Source organism: Podarcis filfolensis (genome assembly GCF_964270895.1).
Source record: "Podarcis filfolensis genome assembly, chromosome: 11".
Lineage (NCBI taxonomy): Eukaryota > Metazoa > Chordata > Lepidosauria > Squamata > Lacertidae > Podarcis > Podarcis filfolensis.
Window position 1 is genome coordinate 14,526,261 of NC_139613.1, and position 17,969 is coordinate 14,544,229.

Consider the following 17,969-nt stretch of genomic DNA (forward strand, 5'->3'; position numbering starts at 1 on the left):
AATAAGGCATGTTTACAACTGTAGACTGGGGAAGGATCTATGAGTTATCTAGTCCTGCTTCCCGCTATGAATTCTGAGCTAAACCCAAATGTTCCTGGTTCTCACTGCATCTGTTGGAAAATAACAACTCCTGGTTCAGGGTCAGGGGAGTCTTGATGAATAAATCTTAATGGCTAGAGGTGTTTGAGTTGGATTACTTTGCTGTTTAGCCCTTTCAGTTTGCAAACAGATTTGCAATCTGTATTATGCCTATTTCCTCATAACTATTCTGTGGAAGTTCTCGGGATAATGTCACTCTTCCAGTGAAGTTCTTTGCCTCACCATCTGGTACTTTTGCATTAGTTTCTGCTGCTATTACTCAATCATAATCAAGAAAACGAACTCCTCCATCTTCTCAGGAACCAGGATCCAGGAATCAAAAGGCAGTCAGGATCTGATGGCAGCCAGAAGGCAGGGTTGGAAAACTCGTTAGGACTCAAGAGCAGAAAGCATTCAGGGGCAGAGGGCAAACCAGAAGACAGGATTGGGGAACAACCCAGGAGTCAGGACCAAAGCGCAAGACTAGAGCACAGAGAGACCTTGTTGCTTAAGCAAACCCTTGTTGCTGTAACCCAAAACCCTATTATACTCCTGGCTGTCCAGAAAGAGCCAGCAGTCAGTTCTTGGCACCTAAGTGAAAAACTGCAGTAACATGGCTCAACACATGAGGCTGTAGTCAGCAGCTCCTGACAGTGAATGCCATTGCTATAGGTGGAATCTACACACACATAAAAAACACTGTGAAAGTGAAAACGTTTTGGAAAATACATTGAATTTGGCATAGCTCAATGTCGCCATCTAGTGTCACATTTGTATATTGCACGCTTAAAACATTTTATTTGCAGCTGTATATCTGAGTCCACAGTTATGCCTACGGTAGCCACAGTTTTAGTTCACTTGTTTACAATTTAGGCTACATTCCTGTACACAAGGATGTCTAGGAGTAAGCTCCATTGAACGCAGTGGGACTTACTTCTGAGTAAGCATACACCTCCCAAAAATGGGCCTCGTTGAAAAGGGCACCACTGCTCCTTCACTTTTTAGCAAAATTTGCCAGGGAGCAGCTTTTCATACAGTTGACCAAGATGCCTGCCTGCACTCTCTGCATGTTAGTCTTTGACTCCAGTCCAAGGGTAGCAAAACTAGAAAATCTGAGTCTGTGCTAGGCTGGAGGTGGATTTAGGGGAGCACGACTGGTTTGGGGATGCCACAACTATGATGTAGAATGGAAGGTGAGAGGCACTAAATTTTGACGTTGCACAGGGTGCCACTGAAATTTGAGACTGCTAGGCTATTGGTCAGAAGTGGCTAGTGGTCGCAACCCCTCCTCTACTCCAATATCTGTTGCCGTGTCTGCCAAAAAGCAAGCTTTTGGGAGCAGAAAGGTCGCCAAATATTTCTGTCTTTTCTAAAACACTAAACAGAAGGCTTCTTTTTCTCAGTGAGACTGTAGAATTCTTGCTAGACTCGTTAATGGAAGTTTTCGAGCTAATAATACTTAACTATAAATAAGGCTGTAAATTCTTCTCAGTGTGGGGGATTTCTATTTAAAAAATCCAGCTCCACAAGGTTGCTTCTTCTCAGCAAGAGACTTTCTGTAACATCTGCTTCGTGGCATGAGATTGTTTTCCCATGCATATAAATATTGTGCTGTTAAATCACGAAGTGTGTGCTGTTATTCTTAAACAAGCACTATTCTAGTTAAATTATTATAAAATATGAGTAAATCATGTTAAGGAGCATATTGTCTAAGGTGGGAGCATATTTAACCAAGTGTTGTAGCAATTTTAATTTTTTTCATTTTCACTAAGGAAGAGTTAGGCAAATCCTTAATTCTCCAAGTGAAACAAAGGGAGGGTGTAATTGTGCAACACTCAATGGATTGCATCTATTTTTACCGCTGGCAGTTGTGTAACGATAGGTGCCAAGCTGAACTTTTTCTGTGGTTCATTTTTGTCAGTCATGTTGTCAGTATAGTGTGCATTGCTTTAATATAAAATATACCCCTCAATGAACTAACCCTGGTGCTGTTACCAGTTTGTCGGTCAAACGTGACCTGGAATGTACAAGTAAATATTCTGACTTCCTAATATTTAATGTGATGATTAGCAGACTAATCCTGGGCTACCAGCAAAGTTGTGCACAGACAATGAAATCTTCTTCCAAGAGTAAAGAAATGATGCAGGAAATATATAGACATTTCTCAGTACAGTCAAGGCCCTTCAACTTCAAAGTTATTTCAGTAAACAAAATTGTAAATGGACAGGAAATTGCAGGAAACAAAACAATGGTTCAAAGGAATAAAGATGTTACAGTATAACCAATCAGATGGGTGGGGTATTATTCATCATCATCACCCCCTCACTCAGTAAGCCACCTCCTCACTGCATAGAAGTACATCGACCTAAAACTGTATTTAAACCCCAGATGTTCAACCACTGGTTAGTTCACAGCTCTAATGGGACCCCCTTTTTGTTCAGTGATCTCAAGGGTCAATTTTCATTCTTCCTGGATGGCAGGCCAAGGAACAGGTGAGGGAGCCTATAGCCTTCCGCATATGTTTCTCAGGCTTGGATACTTAGGAATTCTCTTTCTCTCTCATAATTAAGGTGTGTATTATACTGCATAATTTACTGCATATTTGTAACCTTGTCTGAAGCGGCATCTGCATACTCTGCCTCTTTTTATTTCATGTGATATTTTGTATTTATTTCATTTATTCCTCTAGTGTGTCAGCTTCTTTATTGGACATACAGTAGGTTAAGACACTTATTCATAACAGACACACATATTGACTCCAGCAAAAGGTTTCAGCCCGCTTGTGTGTTGGATACACCTGGGTGCGTGGACAACCAACCCTCGTAACAGCTGAATAGTAACAATGACTGAGTTGACAACTAGTGTTCCTTTTATATATAACCGTGCTGCTCAGGGAGATCTCTGGCTCCCTATCTCAATCTAAGGTCTGCTCTGGATCTTGTTTCCTGCATTTGGTCAGAACATCACTTCTGCTTTGTTCCTGGGCCAGCCTGCTAGCTTTTATTTGCAAAGAACTTGGACTTGCCTAGTGATCCATAAATCCTGCTCAAATCCAAACTCAACCCTTTTCACATCAGCAAGGTGGAAGATCTCTGGTTATCTTCAGACTTCATAAAATATAAACAGACAGATGCCAGGTGGAGCATTTGCAGCACCAAGTGTGTATATCGTCCAAAAACACGCCCACACAAAAACCAGAAGTAATGTCTATCTCTGGATGAAACATCTCAGGTTTCCATTTTTATGTCTTTGCTTTTCTATCGTATGCAGGGCTTTTCTTGTTCAAGGTGAGGTTGTACAATCGCCTTTGTGTAAAGTGCAGCTCACAGAGTAATCGAAAGAAAAAACTCAACTTTATGCGCTGTCTCATTCATACGCTAAAAACTTCGTTGAACCAATTATAATAACAGCACTGTAGCAGCTAAATATATACAAAGACCTTCCTGTAACTGACAGTACCTCTTTGTGATGTAACTAGCAGTGCAATCCTACACCTACTGGACTCAATGGGACTGACTTCTACAGGGATATGATTGCGCCAGTGGTTTTCAACCAGTGTGCTGTGGCACCTGGAGTACCTTGAATGATGGTCAGGGGTACCACATGCAACACTGCCCTCTGACCCTCTTTCCTTCCCTCCCTCCGCTGATGCTCTCTCATGTCTCTGCCTTCCAAAGGCTTGTGTGGCTGTTTGTTACAGCAGCCCTAGCTACAAGCTCCTCAGGCTCCTGTTGGGTGTGTGAAAAAGGGTGAGGGGCTGCCGGCTCTGCAGGCAAGGGGTGACATAACTGGACTCCTGATCCCCACAGGGGTGTCACAGAAAGAATGTAGTTGGTCAAGGGAGCTGTGGACTCAAAAAAGCCGAAAACCTCTGGATTGCACCATAATTGGCTGGTCTTCTTAGGGTTAACCTAAAGAGAACCCTGCTGGAGCACACCAAAAGCCCTTTCAGTCCAGCGTCCTGTTCTCACACTCAGCAACCAGATGTCTATGGGAAGATCACAATCATGACAAGGGCACAACAGTCCAACAGGGAAGACAGAGTCACAGTAACATAGAGAGTTTGATTTGCAACTGAAATCATAGGCATTGAGCCACCGGTCTCCCCACCGCCATCCCAGACATGCTATTTGTTTATTTTAAAAAATAAATAAACCAAAGCATCATAAGAAAGTTCATGCATTTATACATTAATTTGTATTTTTGTTAAAAACACCAGAAACTCTATTCTTTACTAAGCAAAAGTGTTTCAGGGATCCTGGGGAGGTTTCACAGAGGCCAGCCAACCAGTACCGGACAGAGCCAGATTCTGCTTCAAACTTGCAGAGCCAATTTCCAATCTCCCCCACTCCCTTGAGCTCAATCCCAGAAACTACATGTGCATTTGAACCAAATGCAACGAAGGTGCTGCCAGATATTTTGCAATCTCTTGTCTTTGCTTATAGCTCCATCCTAAATATCTGTACGGAACAGCAAGTGCCTCTCATTTCAAAGGGTTATACTTTTATAATCAGTTCTTGGAATTGCAACACACACACACAAAGAAAAAACAGAAGAAAAAGGTCTTTCAGCTATTTAAAATGCTGTACTAGAGCATTTTCAGTGTGTGCAGAAAAGCGAAATAATTGCCTGTTCCCAGGGCTGGCACAGTGGTACCTCAGGTTAAGAACTTAACTCGTTCTGGAGGTCAGTTATTAACCAGAAATTGTTCTTAACCTGAGGTACCACTTTAGCTAATGGGGCCTCCCGCTTCCTCCGCGCAACTGCTGTGCAATTTCTGTTCTCATCCTGAAGCAAAGTTCTTAACCCGAGGTACTATTTCTGGGTTAGCAGAGTCTGTAACCTGAAGCGTCTGTAACCTGAGGTACCACTGTACTACCATTAGGCAGAGGGAGGCAATAATCTCAAGTGGCAGGTTCTGAAGGGCAGCAGTTGTGGCCCCCAGTCCTCCTTTCTGAGCTTCCTCCATGACCCCTCTGTTGGGGATCAGAGTTGTGTGTACCACACAACCCTTTGCAAACAATGCAGAGAAGGAGAGTGTTCTTCCAGAGACGAAAGTTATCCAGCCATGTATATACGACAGGACTTATCTTGTTGGCATGCGCCTATCAACCTGATGCATATCACATAGTCCCCCTGTTCCAAGGCCAAGCTCAGGTTAAAGTCAACGCTGCGTGAAGAACAACTACCAAGAATCAAAAAGCGACTTATGAACTTTGCCAAGTGAAGAGCACTTAACCACACCCAAGCCCACCATTTCTGCCTGTGCAACAGTCCCATTCTCAAGCACGGTATATGATAACGTGCTGTTGGAAAGCAGCCCTCCTTGACCTTTGAACATGCTAACGGAATTGGGCACGGCAGCCTATGCATTTGCTGGAAGAGTGGGGCGCACTGGGCGAAGAGAAAGGCACATAATCACAGGTCTGAAGCAGCGTCAATAGTTCACTGCAAAGTTTCTTTTGTTTGTTTTAATGTTTTGGATCTTTAAGATACATTAGAACAAAATCGTTTCATGAAAGGAACATTAGATTTTGTGTTTACACTCTTCTCAACACACTTATTATTTGGCTTCTGCTTATACTGGCAAAATGTCAAAGTCTTATCACTAGAGGATAAGTACTATACAAAATACAGTGGTACCTCAGGTTACAGACTTTTCAGGTTACAGACTCTGCTAACCCAGAAATAGTACCTCGGGTTAAGAACTTTGCTTCAGGATGAGAACAGAAATCGTGTGGCGGCAGCGTGGCAGCAGCGGGAGGCCCCCAGTTGCAGGTTAAGAAGGACCTCCAGAACGAATTAAGTACGTAACCAGAGGTGCCACTGTATAGCACAATTTGTCTAACAAGCTAATTTCTCTAACATATCTTGCAGGATATGTAATCATCCCTGTTTTGCTTGTTTGCTTGCTTGTTTGTTTTGAAGTCCTATTGTATGTACTCAAAGAACTTCAGTTTTCTTAGGCTGCAATCCTCTACTCACTTATTTGGGAGTAAGACGCACTGAATTGAGCAGAACTTCTTTTTTATCAGACATGTCATGATCAGTGCTTTTTTAAAAAAAGAAAAATAGGTGCTGGAACTCACTAAGAACATCTCCCTCATTATCACAGAATCGCAATGGCGCCCACCTGAGAGGTGCTGGAACTGCAATATTTTTCAGCACTTTCGCTCTCTGGAGGAACCTGTGTGTTTCACTTAAAGTTTGGGACAGGTCTGAGTTAAAAGCCAGACTCAGAAATGTGGAGCAGACTTTGCTTCTTTGTCCATAAAATCCTAGGTGCGAAATCTGATACCAGGTGCAACTGGGAGGGACTTACTCAGCCTGCAATCTCCATCTTGGAGCTGTATCCAGAAACTGACCTCATGAGTACAATATCCAGCCTGATTTTGTTGTTGTTGGAAATTTTCGTTGGTCTTCTCATAAAGGTATTGCTCAGTTCTGAATTCTGTTAAAGGAAACATGGAAAAAGGAAAAAAAGCCCATGTTTTCTGAAAAATAGCCACTAGAGGGCAAAAGAGACCACACATATTCAAAGTGGGCTTTTAAGAAAGGAGTGCACATCTGGGTAAAGCCTGTGCATGCATATAATATTACCTGGCTGCTTTTCTCTGTGTCTGGTACTCCACGCTGCTTAAAGAGGCACACCTGAGCAAAGCAGAACAGCTACACTTTTGGACACAAGTGTGTAAGAGATTTATAATCTCAGATATGGGAGCCATCATGGTGCAATGGTTAGAGTGTTGGGAGTAGGAGCTGGGAGGCTTGGGTTCAAGTCTCCATTCAGGTAAGAAGCTCACTGGGTGACCTGTGGCCAGCCATAGTCCCTCAAGCTGATCTACCTTGCAGGGCTGATAGAGAGAGGTTATCTGATGAGCATGGTGGAATATTTATGGACTACAGCAACTCCTCTTCCCCAACCCTCCAGTTGAGGCTGATTCTCCACTGAATACCTGGGTGGAGCTGGACGAGAAGGGAGCTTTTCCTGCAGCAGGATACATCATGTTCATACAGCCATATGGGGACAATTAATGTACACACAGAATAAGTCCATTGACCTCTTTCTCCACAATTCCAACTGACAGTGAGAGTGTAATAGTTCTGAAGAGTCAGAAGATGGGGAGGTGATTTCAGGATTCAGACTGCTAGCGACTGAAGTCCCATGAATTAAGCTCACAGCTGACACTCTGGTGTGCCCTTACAGCTGGAACACTAGCATCCGACCAGAGGCTGTTCAAGCAAATCATTTTACAGCAGATTCAGCAAGGATTAAAAGAACATCTCTTTCTCTCTCTCTCTTTTTTAAAAAATGCATTATTACTGTACAGCAGGTGCGAGGAACTTTTGGCCCTCCAGATGTGCTGAACTACGACACTCATTACCCTTGGCTATGTGTGTGGAGGCTGATGGGATCTGTAGTTCAGCAGCACCTGGAGGTTCCCCACATCTGGCTATGGCCTTCACAGCTGCAACACGTGACAATGGCCACCAGGCTAGGTTGCCTATTGAAAGGCATAGACCAGTCTTCTCCAGCCTGGTGATGGGATGGGATGGTTTGGGGCTGTTGTAGTCCAAAACATCTGGAGGGTATCTGGTTAGTGAAGGCTGGTGTAGATGAACATGTGAAGGACAGGTGACTTGAGCTACGGCAGCTAAAACTTCAACCTTTGTTTTCTGACCCAGTAGACCTCTATAATAAACAACAGTAGGGGTTTATTGTTGTCTCCATCATGCCCTGTGTTTGTCCTGGTGGGCCTTCACCTTCCTGTTGGTGGAGACAAAGAGGGCTGAAGTAGACATTCCTTTTGGCTGTTGCTACAAGGCAGTTGTTATGTACTGAGTTGAATAGGATCCAAAAGGCAGCAGTCTGATTGGTCCTAGAACAATAGGATTCAGAATGCAGCAGTCTGATTGGTCCACAGGAGCCACCCAATCCAGCTCCAGGTGGAAGTGAATCCGCAACCTGATTGGCCTACAGGTGAATCCCGGAATTAGCCAATCACGTGGGGCCCATTGTGTAAATAATGTATATAAAGCAGACATTCTGGGGGAACTTCCATTCCTCCTCACCACTATGAGCTGAATAAAGAGTATGAAATCCACTCTCGACTCCAAGTATATTTCAGCAGTTATAATGTGTTTTTTTTAAAAAAAGTATTTCTTTTTCTCCTTTGTGACAGCTTTTTGCCATTAAGCTGTTCACCACACATTTCTGTTAACATCTCCCCACCCTCCTACTGTGCCCAATAAGCCTTCCATAGGAGCAAATCAAAGGTCATCAAGTTCACTTCCCTGCTGTTAGGAATAACCAAACCAGCATCAAGCTGCAGCCCTCCCCCTCCAGCCTCCACAACCCATCCCCTCCTTTCAGCCCCATCTCCCCCATATTGCTCCCAGCCTGTTTATATTCCTGATATGGCAGCCTAAAGTGGAAAATTCCTTCTTTATCCCTAAGCAGTGCCAAATTGAGCAATGTCATATTATCTATTGTTTTTTAAAAACAATGCTTCCCTTAATGCAATCCAGAACGGGAGTGTGCGTATGTGTGTGTGTTTCGTAACCTCATATTGCTTATTCATATTTCCCTGGTGGGCCCCAATATGCAAAACTCTAGCCAGTTTTCCCAATTCTCCCTCCGTTCCTTCCCCCCCCCCCCGCAACACGCACACACACACCATCAGCATCTGCATCCTTTACAAAATTAAGGAAAGTGCTAGCTCTTAAGACACTTGGATCTCGTCCTTGAGCTTGTCACTGCGGTTGTAAAAGCTAGCTGCTGGCTTTTTAAAAGCAAAGATTCCCAACCGGACCACGTGATTTCAGCTGATGAACAACAATAGTCAGTACTGAAATTATTAACACTGGAAGGCTTAATGACGATTGTAGAGTCAAGCTAGGGAGCCCAGCCGAAGGACACGTTAGGACAGGCACCCCCTGGGACTACAGTTCCCATCATCCCTGACCACTGGTCCTGTTAGCCAGGGATGATGGGACTTGTATTCCCAAAACATCTGGAGGAGGGCCAAGATTAGGGGTGCCTGCATTAGGATATTGAGAACCCTGAACGCCAATTAACCCTGACAGCATTGTCTCAAGGGAAAGCACGTCTAAACCGTTTTATAGTAACCACATACTGTTACAAGCACTATCTACGTATGGGTGATAAGAAAGTTAAACTGATCTTCAATGTAAAATTGCGTTATTGAACAATGGTTACTTTGTGGGTGCACCATTAATGCAGAGAAGTTCTGGCTCCATGTTTGAGGGAAGGCATCGGGCAATATGTCCTAAGTGGGTCTCCCTCCTTACCACTGTCATGCTTTTCTTCTTTTTCGCCCTTGGCATTCCACACAACTTCCTGGAGGGAGATGGCAAGCGGGGGGGGGGCGCAACCAAGCAGCTGGTTCTTGCCCCTGTTTGCCTATTGGGCAGGTAAGCAAACAGCTCTACTGAAGAGAAGCAGCAGCCAGACCACAGGGAACAGTGGTCATCAGCAGTCAGCAGCAAGGCCAACCCACCCACCCCCCAACACAAGACCATGAGAAGAGCGCTACTGGATCAGGGCAAAGCCCTGTCTGTTCTCACAATGTCCAGCCAGATGCCCATGGGAAAGCCCAGAAGAAGGTTCTGAACCCAACTACAGCTGCATGTCCAACTACTCAGACACCTCCCCATCCTCCAGCCTGTCTCTTGCCTCACAGGAGACAAAAGCCCTTTAATCGCTCCCCGCTCCCTCTGGTCCTGCTGCCTCTTCTGCCGACTCCATAGAGCCCTGCCAGTCCCTGACACACACAGAGAGTCATGAACTACGGTCAGCAACCTGAATGCACAGTAGGCATTGTGCATAAGTGAGAGAGAAGACCAGGGTTCATAGAATTGTAAAACTGGAAGGGATTCCAGGCTTCATCTTGTCCAACCCCCTGTGTAGGTTCGAATCCCTATGAACGCCTCATTGATCTTCTTGGAGGAATATACGTGAAATATTTATGGAATATAAATGTAACAATTAAAGAATGCATGATAATGAAATGGAGGGAAGCAGAGACTGCAATAACTACATAAACTTTTGCCTTTTAAGATGATTATATAGTTGGTTTTTAGTCCAGTTTCAGTTTGTAGGTTAATTGTTCTAGCCAAAGGCCACGACAAACTGGTTTTTATAATATACACATAAGGAACAAAAGACTGGGTGTAAATGTAACCTCATTTACATTTGCAATTTGTTAGTACTTGGCAATTATGGCCGTGGAAAGGACATGGTCAGAAGCAAAGAGTTTGCAATAATAAAGACAGCATTTGAACCTCACTCTGCTGAAACCTTCAGTCTTTTCAGGAAACTAACAGCAACAATGGAAATGTTGGAAGCAACACTTAAATTCCACATTAGGGGATAAGAAAGTTGCATTTATCCTAATTCTATTGGACACTGATGTGAGATTGGGGGGATGGGGACTTTATACTAAGCTGGTATAATATAAATGGAATGTCTGGAATTAAGAGGAATCACCAATAGAATAAACTTTGCAGTCTGCTTTATTTAGTTTCCTTTCTCCACCATGCACATATACACAGACTGCGTAAGACACCATTTTCCAAATGGATACAAGAAGAAGCTGTGACTGTAAAGCAGCTGGGTAAATAGGATTTACGCATGCATTTCCCTTCCTCAATATGTTCGGAAGATATCAATTAACATGCCTTTTCTAATTCAGTGCAAAATTAATTCGTCCTACCGTATCATTGCGATGCGCCATCTGTTCAAAGTTGAACAGAAAACAAAGGGGTGCAGGGGGCCATGACTCCTCCATTCACGAAGGATAAGGCTATCAGTAGCTACTAGCCATGTAATACCTCCACGGTTGGGGGCAGCATGCTTCTGAATGACAGCTACTTGGAATCGCAAGTGTGCTGTCGTGCTCATGCCCCTCTTGTGGGCTTCCCACAGGTATCTGGTTGGCAACTGTGACAACAGGATGTTGGACTATGTGGGTCTTTGGTCTGATCCAGCAGGGGTCTTCAAGAATGCTGCTCTGAAGTACTCCCTAGTTCCAGGGATGGGAGGGGAGGCCCATCATACCACTCTGGGTGTCTATTCCTGGCCCAAAGTCTTCACGCAGTTAACCTCACTCTCTCTACCTATGTTGATGAGTATTCCGGTGACAGGCTCTCTTTGAACTGAGATGCTAGCCCCTGAGGCCATTTCCTGGAATTTGACACCAAGCCATTTGCCCACTGACTGGTAGTAGTGGTACTTTGGGGTTTGGGGCAGGAGTGTTTTCCCAGTCCTACCTGAAGATATTTGGGGACTGAACCCAGGACCTCTCACAATGCAGGCAGATGCTTGGTCACTTAGCTATGGTCTTTCTCAACAGAGTGACTGGCCTGATGTCACCCAGGAAGCTTCAGGACTTGAACCTGGGCCTCCTCACTTCTAGTCTTACACTCCTACAACACACTGACTGTATATGTAAAAGAGGTTTATGGTAGAAGTTGGAGCTCTTGTGTGGGTGGGGGTTCCTGAGTCATTGACTCTCTTGGAGCTATTTGGGTGGAAGCCAACTAAAGTGTCCCATCAGTGCAAGGATTTCTGCTTGCGCAGCAGAACTTCCTCCCCGCTGAGCATCCTCTCGAATTCTGCTCCTGAGGGTTGGGGAACTCCTAGGATAGATTTAGGGCACATGGGGGAGGCAGGGGAGGGGAATCCTATTGCACAGGTGGAAATCCTTGCATTGAACCCCGACTCTGGGGTTGCGGCGCTCATGTCGCTTTATTGGCCGAGGGAGCTGGCGTACAGCTTCCGGGTCATGTGACCAGCATGACTAAGCCGCTTCTGGCTAACCAGAGCAGCGCATGGAAATGCTGTTTACCTTCCCGCCGGAGCGGTACCTATTTATCTACTTGCACTTTGACGTGCTTTCGAACTGCTAAGTTGGACGGAGCACGGACCGAGCAACGGGAGCTCACCCCGTCGCGGGGATTCGAACCACTGACCTTCTGATCGGCAAGTCCTAGGCTCTGTGGTTTAACCCACAGCGCCACACACATCCCTTTTTTGATGGGGCTCATTACTCAGTGCTATTTTGGACTCAACCTTTTATTTATTTTTTAAAATGGCATCTCCCATGCGCTGCAGAGAAGCCAATGCTTACTCATACTTTCAGTGCAATGGCACAATCCTGATTAGTTAATGGGGTGCCTAAGTATAATTGAAAGCTGTGAAATTTTATTACTGTACACTACTGTTCTGGGGATTTCAAAAGAGCTAGGTAATTTATATTGCTAACATTCCTCCGAATATTAGTCCCAGGCCTTTAAGCTTTAAGTGAAAGACTGTAGCTTTCGGAAACATAGGGCTGGTCCGTGTCTCATCGTTCAGTGGATGACTGTGATTTTGAGTGATTAATCACAGGTACGTCACAGTTCCAAACCTCCTTGCAACATCTCACCAGTTCACCAGTAGTCAGTTCACACAGTCAGCCACCAGTCATCTAATGCAGAAAACTTAAGTTGTGTGTGTGCATGTGTGTGAACCAGATTAGTGCCCCAAGTATTTGGCTACCATGACCCCTCCCTAAGAGATGTCTATTGGAACAACTCTTCTCACTGCTTTGCTGCAACTTCCAAGGAGGCATCCGTGTACACCTGTAGGGCATGCCATTTTAGGGGGTGAAACTTACTGTTTGCAAATTTATTCAGTCTTTAGAATATGTCTTGGAGTGTGAGGAATTTGAATCTGCTATTATTTTTGTGATTGGACAATATTTCATAGAATAATAGAGTTGGAAAGGATCTTGAGCATCATCTAGTCCAACCCCCATTTAGCTTGGTAAGTCTACGTTTGATGACGAAGCACATAAACTGCTTTTGGAAAACCAGAGAATTTTAATTTTTAACCTTCTGCAAATGTCAGTATATATAGTATATATTATATACTAATATGTAATCCAAAAAGGGCTCTTTTTCATCAGGAACTCAGTTCCGGCACCTCTCAGGTGGGCACCATTGTCATTATAAGAGAAGAAGGGAGGCATTCATGGTGAGTTCTGGCACCTCTTTTTCTAGAAAACTAACACTGAATATAACTGCAAGTATTTGGCAATAATTTTTAATGATTTCTATGCAATTTTGCACACATTTTATTTACCAAGCGTGTTATTTGAATTCCCAAGTCATGTTGCAACTTTTTAGCACCCCTTGTTTTCGGGATTTAAAAGTTGAAAAATTCAACACCGTAGAAGTCAACACACCAAAGAAACTCGTGGCGCCTTAAAGACTAATAGATTCGTTACGGCATGAGGTTTTATGGATGAGGACCCACTTCATCAGGTGCCTGAAGCATTATCCTCAGTTGGCAGCCACACAAAACACACTTGTGATGGCACTCATTGGTACTGCGCACCAACACCTCTTTGTTTCGCTGACTTTTTCTGCTGACACCTCCAGCACTTTTATCAAGATGGGGATTGGCAACTCATCTTTTTTACCAAAAAATCCCCACACAGTGTATGTCAGGCATAAGCAAACTTGGCCCGCCAGGTGTTTTGGGACTACAACTCCCATCATCCCTAGCTAACAGAACCAGTGGTCAGGGATGATGGGAATTGTAGTCTCAAAACATCTGGAGGGCCAAGTTTGCCTATGCTTGGTGTATTTATACAGACAGAGATGGCGGTATATAGAGACCAGCCCACCCAAATTCCTTTCATGCAGATATTTCAGATCTACAGCCAAAGGCTTCATACTGGGATGTATCAATAAATGGACAGCAGGAGATCACAAGCATCAGGAATAGCTTGGAAAAATACTGTGAAGTGAGTGCCGAAGCTGTCGCCCCTCCCCCTCCCCAATGGGCTGCTGAAAACACACACCCTAATCCACAAAGTAAATAAATGGGAAGCTGGAGGGAGAGTAACTAGGGAACAATAGAAAAATGAGAGTTTTCAGCCTACACGGCACGGTTTCCAAACCATGCACAAAGCTCCCGCCTGAGGTGGGATACTGTCTGCTAGAAGTTGAGGCTTTGAAGCCATGTCCAAAGGTTAATGATGTGGAAGTGCCATAGAGCCGCAGCAGAGTTTTCTGAGTCAGCAGTGCTGTTTGAGAGCAAAATGGTTCTGTGACCCTGGGTGCTGCGTGGAAGCTGAACTTATCTAATGACCTCATTAATCGGAGAAACATCCACCGCCGTCTCTTCCCTTGTTCAAGCAATTTCAGGCCATACTAACGCAAGCCTTCATTGGCGCAGCCTGTTCTTTGGCTAGAATCATAATAGCACTTACGTGGTAACGCTTGTGTGCTGCCCACAAGCGCTGCAAGTATGGGGGAGAAATTCATTTCAGTTCACATTCAAAGGCAGACTCACCTAATTCACACTTTTGAATATACAAACCATGTCACAGCCACCCATTGAATTTCTCGCTTCTCTGAATCTTGCAGTACAGTTCTCCAGCCCCAAGTAATGAGCACAAAAATACACTGTGGGGTGAAGTGTGCACAGCAGTGCTTATATCGGTAATGCTTTGCAAAAAAATGTGTACATTGGACAAAATTGCATGCAGACATGTATACAGTGGTTCCTCGGGTTAAGAACTTACTGTATTTTTCGCTCCATAAGACGCACCTGATCATAAGACACACCTAGTTTTTAGAGGAGGAAAACAGGTAATTTGTTCCAGAGGCCCGTTCTTAACCTGAAACTGATGTGCCACTTTAGCTAATGGGGCCTCCCGCTGCACCACCACTGCGCAATTTCTGTTCTCATCCTGAAGCAAAGTTCTTAACCTGAGGTACTATTTTTGGGTTAGTAGAGTCTGTAACCTGAAGCGTCTGTAATCTGAGGTACCACTGTATTAGGGGGAAATTACACTAAAATGGCGAAGAATTTCCATGAGCGCTTTTAACAAAATGCAAATAGATATAGTGGACCGAAGGCTGGGGAAATGAGAAACAAAGAGAAATTGAAATTCACTCATCCCTAAGGAGTTGTTCTTGGAAGAGCTGAAATCAATTTTCCAAACGCATGAATTTTTTTGTGGCAAATTTCCCTTGAAATTTGACTGAAAATTTATGTCTTCCTTGGTGAACTTTAAGGCAATTTTGTTCTTTATCCTTATGAGAAACATACAAAACTACATACATAAATATTTATATAAATATATAGTTATAAACCTGCTCTTATAGAACATGCCCTACCACGTGTTACAATTTCATTATTTATAAAGCAACTATATGATTGCCAGTGCTATAGATCACTAATACTCTTTCAACATTTGTTACATTTCACCCCGTTTGTGGAAAAATAATTGTTTCCTTTAATTTTGCTCCCTATATTTGTTGCAAACCCCATCAGCTATTCAAATTGTTCTTGTTCTGTCCACCCCGCCCACCCGCTCAGCCTGACCAGTCTGGTGAATTCTGCCATGACTGTACATACCATGCTTCCATAATACATTCTGCTGCTGTTTCATAATCCACTCTTCTAACTGTATTTTTTACATTTGTACAGTGGTTGGTGAGTGGCAATATTCTGATGTTGCAGGATAAATTTCCCACCAGAATTACAAAACTCAGAACCTGTGTCTTGCTCTATATGTCCCAGAAGAATTAACAGTGGTTTGAATGGTACGTGATATTCAACATTCTGAATGATTTTAAATCACCAGCACCCCAGCAAACTAGCACGTGTAAAGTCAGCGCCCCTATTTCCGCAGTTCTTGCTAAGTGGTGGAATGTTAAATCCCCGCAGTAAATTGTTTTATAATAATTCTCTTTAATGCTTATACATGATGACAATTGTAAATTAATTTAAATAATGTAGCATTCTGTGATACTCATTTGAGTCATCTGCACTTTAAAGTCATTACCCTTAATTTCACCCATAGACAAAAGATGTTAACTTTGGCGTCTTTCTTTAAGGCAATTTGTCACATGCACTTTAATTTTAGGGCTGCGATCCAATTAAGGTTTTTTTTCTCTCTTCAAATGGATGAATAACTGATCTATTTTCTGGGTGATTTTTATTTATTTATTTTCTTAAATTTATATACCGCCCTTATATCTGAAGACCTCAGGGTGGTTCCCAAGATGGAAGCACAAAATAAAAAAGGTAAAACAAAAACAAAACAATAGCCTCTCTTCCTACAACCACATTGAAAAGGCCGTAGAATATTAATCAACCAAAGGCCTGGTCAAAGAGGAACATTTTTGCCTGGCACCTAAAGATGTATATTGAGGAACCTCTCTTGGCAGAGCATTCCACAAGTGGGGAGCCACTGCAGAAAAGGTCCCGTTCTTGTGTTGCCATCCTCTGGACCTCTCATGGAGGAGGCAGACAGTAAGAGGCACACGAAAGAAGGGCCTCAGAGGATGATCAGTTTATATGGGAACAGGCAGCCCTTGAAGTATTGTGATCCTAATTCTAAAGAATTAGCACTCCCCTTCCCACTTTAAATTCAACCCCCAAGTGGAAGAGAGATGGACACACATAAATCTATCTTCCCCTCCCAGATCCTTCAGAAGCTGGACCTGTTTCAATAAAATACCTGGGCTCCACCTAGTGGGCAGAACTGTAACCATTCAGGAATCCTCTAGGGCAGGGTTTCCCAACCTGTGGGTTGTGACTTACACGTGGGTCACAAAGTCTGTGCAAGTAGGTTACGCAATTTATAAGTAAGTCCAAAGTAATTGCTGCTTTTAATCCTTAACTGGTACGATGGATATCTCTTCAACTCCTTGTTTCGTTGGCATATTATGACGCTGTGTTGACGCTTGGAACTGAACGTCAGTAAGGCTCATGCCTTACACTTGTAACGCTTGGGGAACTGCTCTTTGGTGGATGGTAGTACATCAAGAGATGGTTTGCTAGAAGGTGCTTATAAAGGGACCAGCAGCAAAGCCTTGAAGAACACCCCCTTCTCACCAAGTCTCAGCAAGCAGGAGGTGTTCCCTGATGGGGCTTTGAGGGCTTTGCAAGAGCTTTTCCTAAGGAGAAGCCCTTGCATATCCTTGCTACCGGGAAGGAAGGGGAATTCAGCAAGAACTTTTCTTTAATGTGCCAAAATGTCTCGGGCTGCCCCTGAGGATATGTATTAATAATTATCTAATCGCCATCAAACCCCATATTCCCAAAAGGCAAGCTCAGCCACCTCACTTTCCAAAATGGACTTTATCAAGAGTTAAAATATTTAGAATATTCATAGTTCATTATTCCTAACACTGCTTATGTAACCATGTGTCTTTAGAATAAGTTTTTATAGCTTATGAAGCAATATCCTGCAATCAGATTATTGGTGTTCTTGCTTTCCCCTTTTAAAAAAAACCAGAATAACTTTGTAAGTGCTACAAATATTTCTACAAATTCCACATTAATAGGAGCATTGAGTATTTTTTTTTTTTTTTTTTTGCATGCATGCCTCAAGTAATGGTTATAAAATAGGCAAAGTTGCAGCGAAACCAATGGCTGCTGAAGACCTGAGGTCCAAAATTCATGTGACAATAAGTTGGTGGGTCAGCATACCAAGTAATTTTGGACTTGTTGGTCACCATACCAAATAGTTTGAGAGCCACTGCTCAAAGGAACTCCTCCATGACCATATCCCATTGCTATGAATGGGTCACTAATGATGGTGAGCACAGACAAAGGGGAGTGCTTCACAATGCACATAGTTTAACTATGGAATTTGCTCCTAGAATATTTGCTGATGGATGTCAACTTGGACATCTTTAAAAATGGATTAGACAAATTCATGTAGGATAAAGGTTATCAATATCTGTTAGTTTTGACCTTTAAAGCCCTATGCGGCCTAGGACCCACGTACCTACGGAACCACCTCTCCTGGTATGCCCCGTGGAGGACCTTAAGGTGCACAAATGACAACATTTTGGAGGTC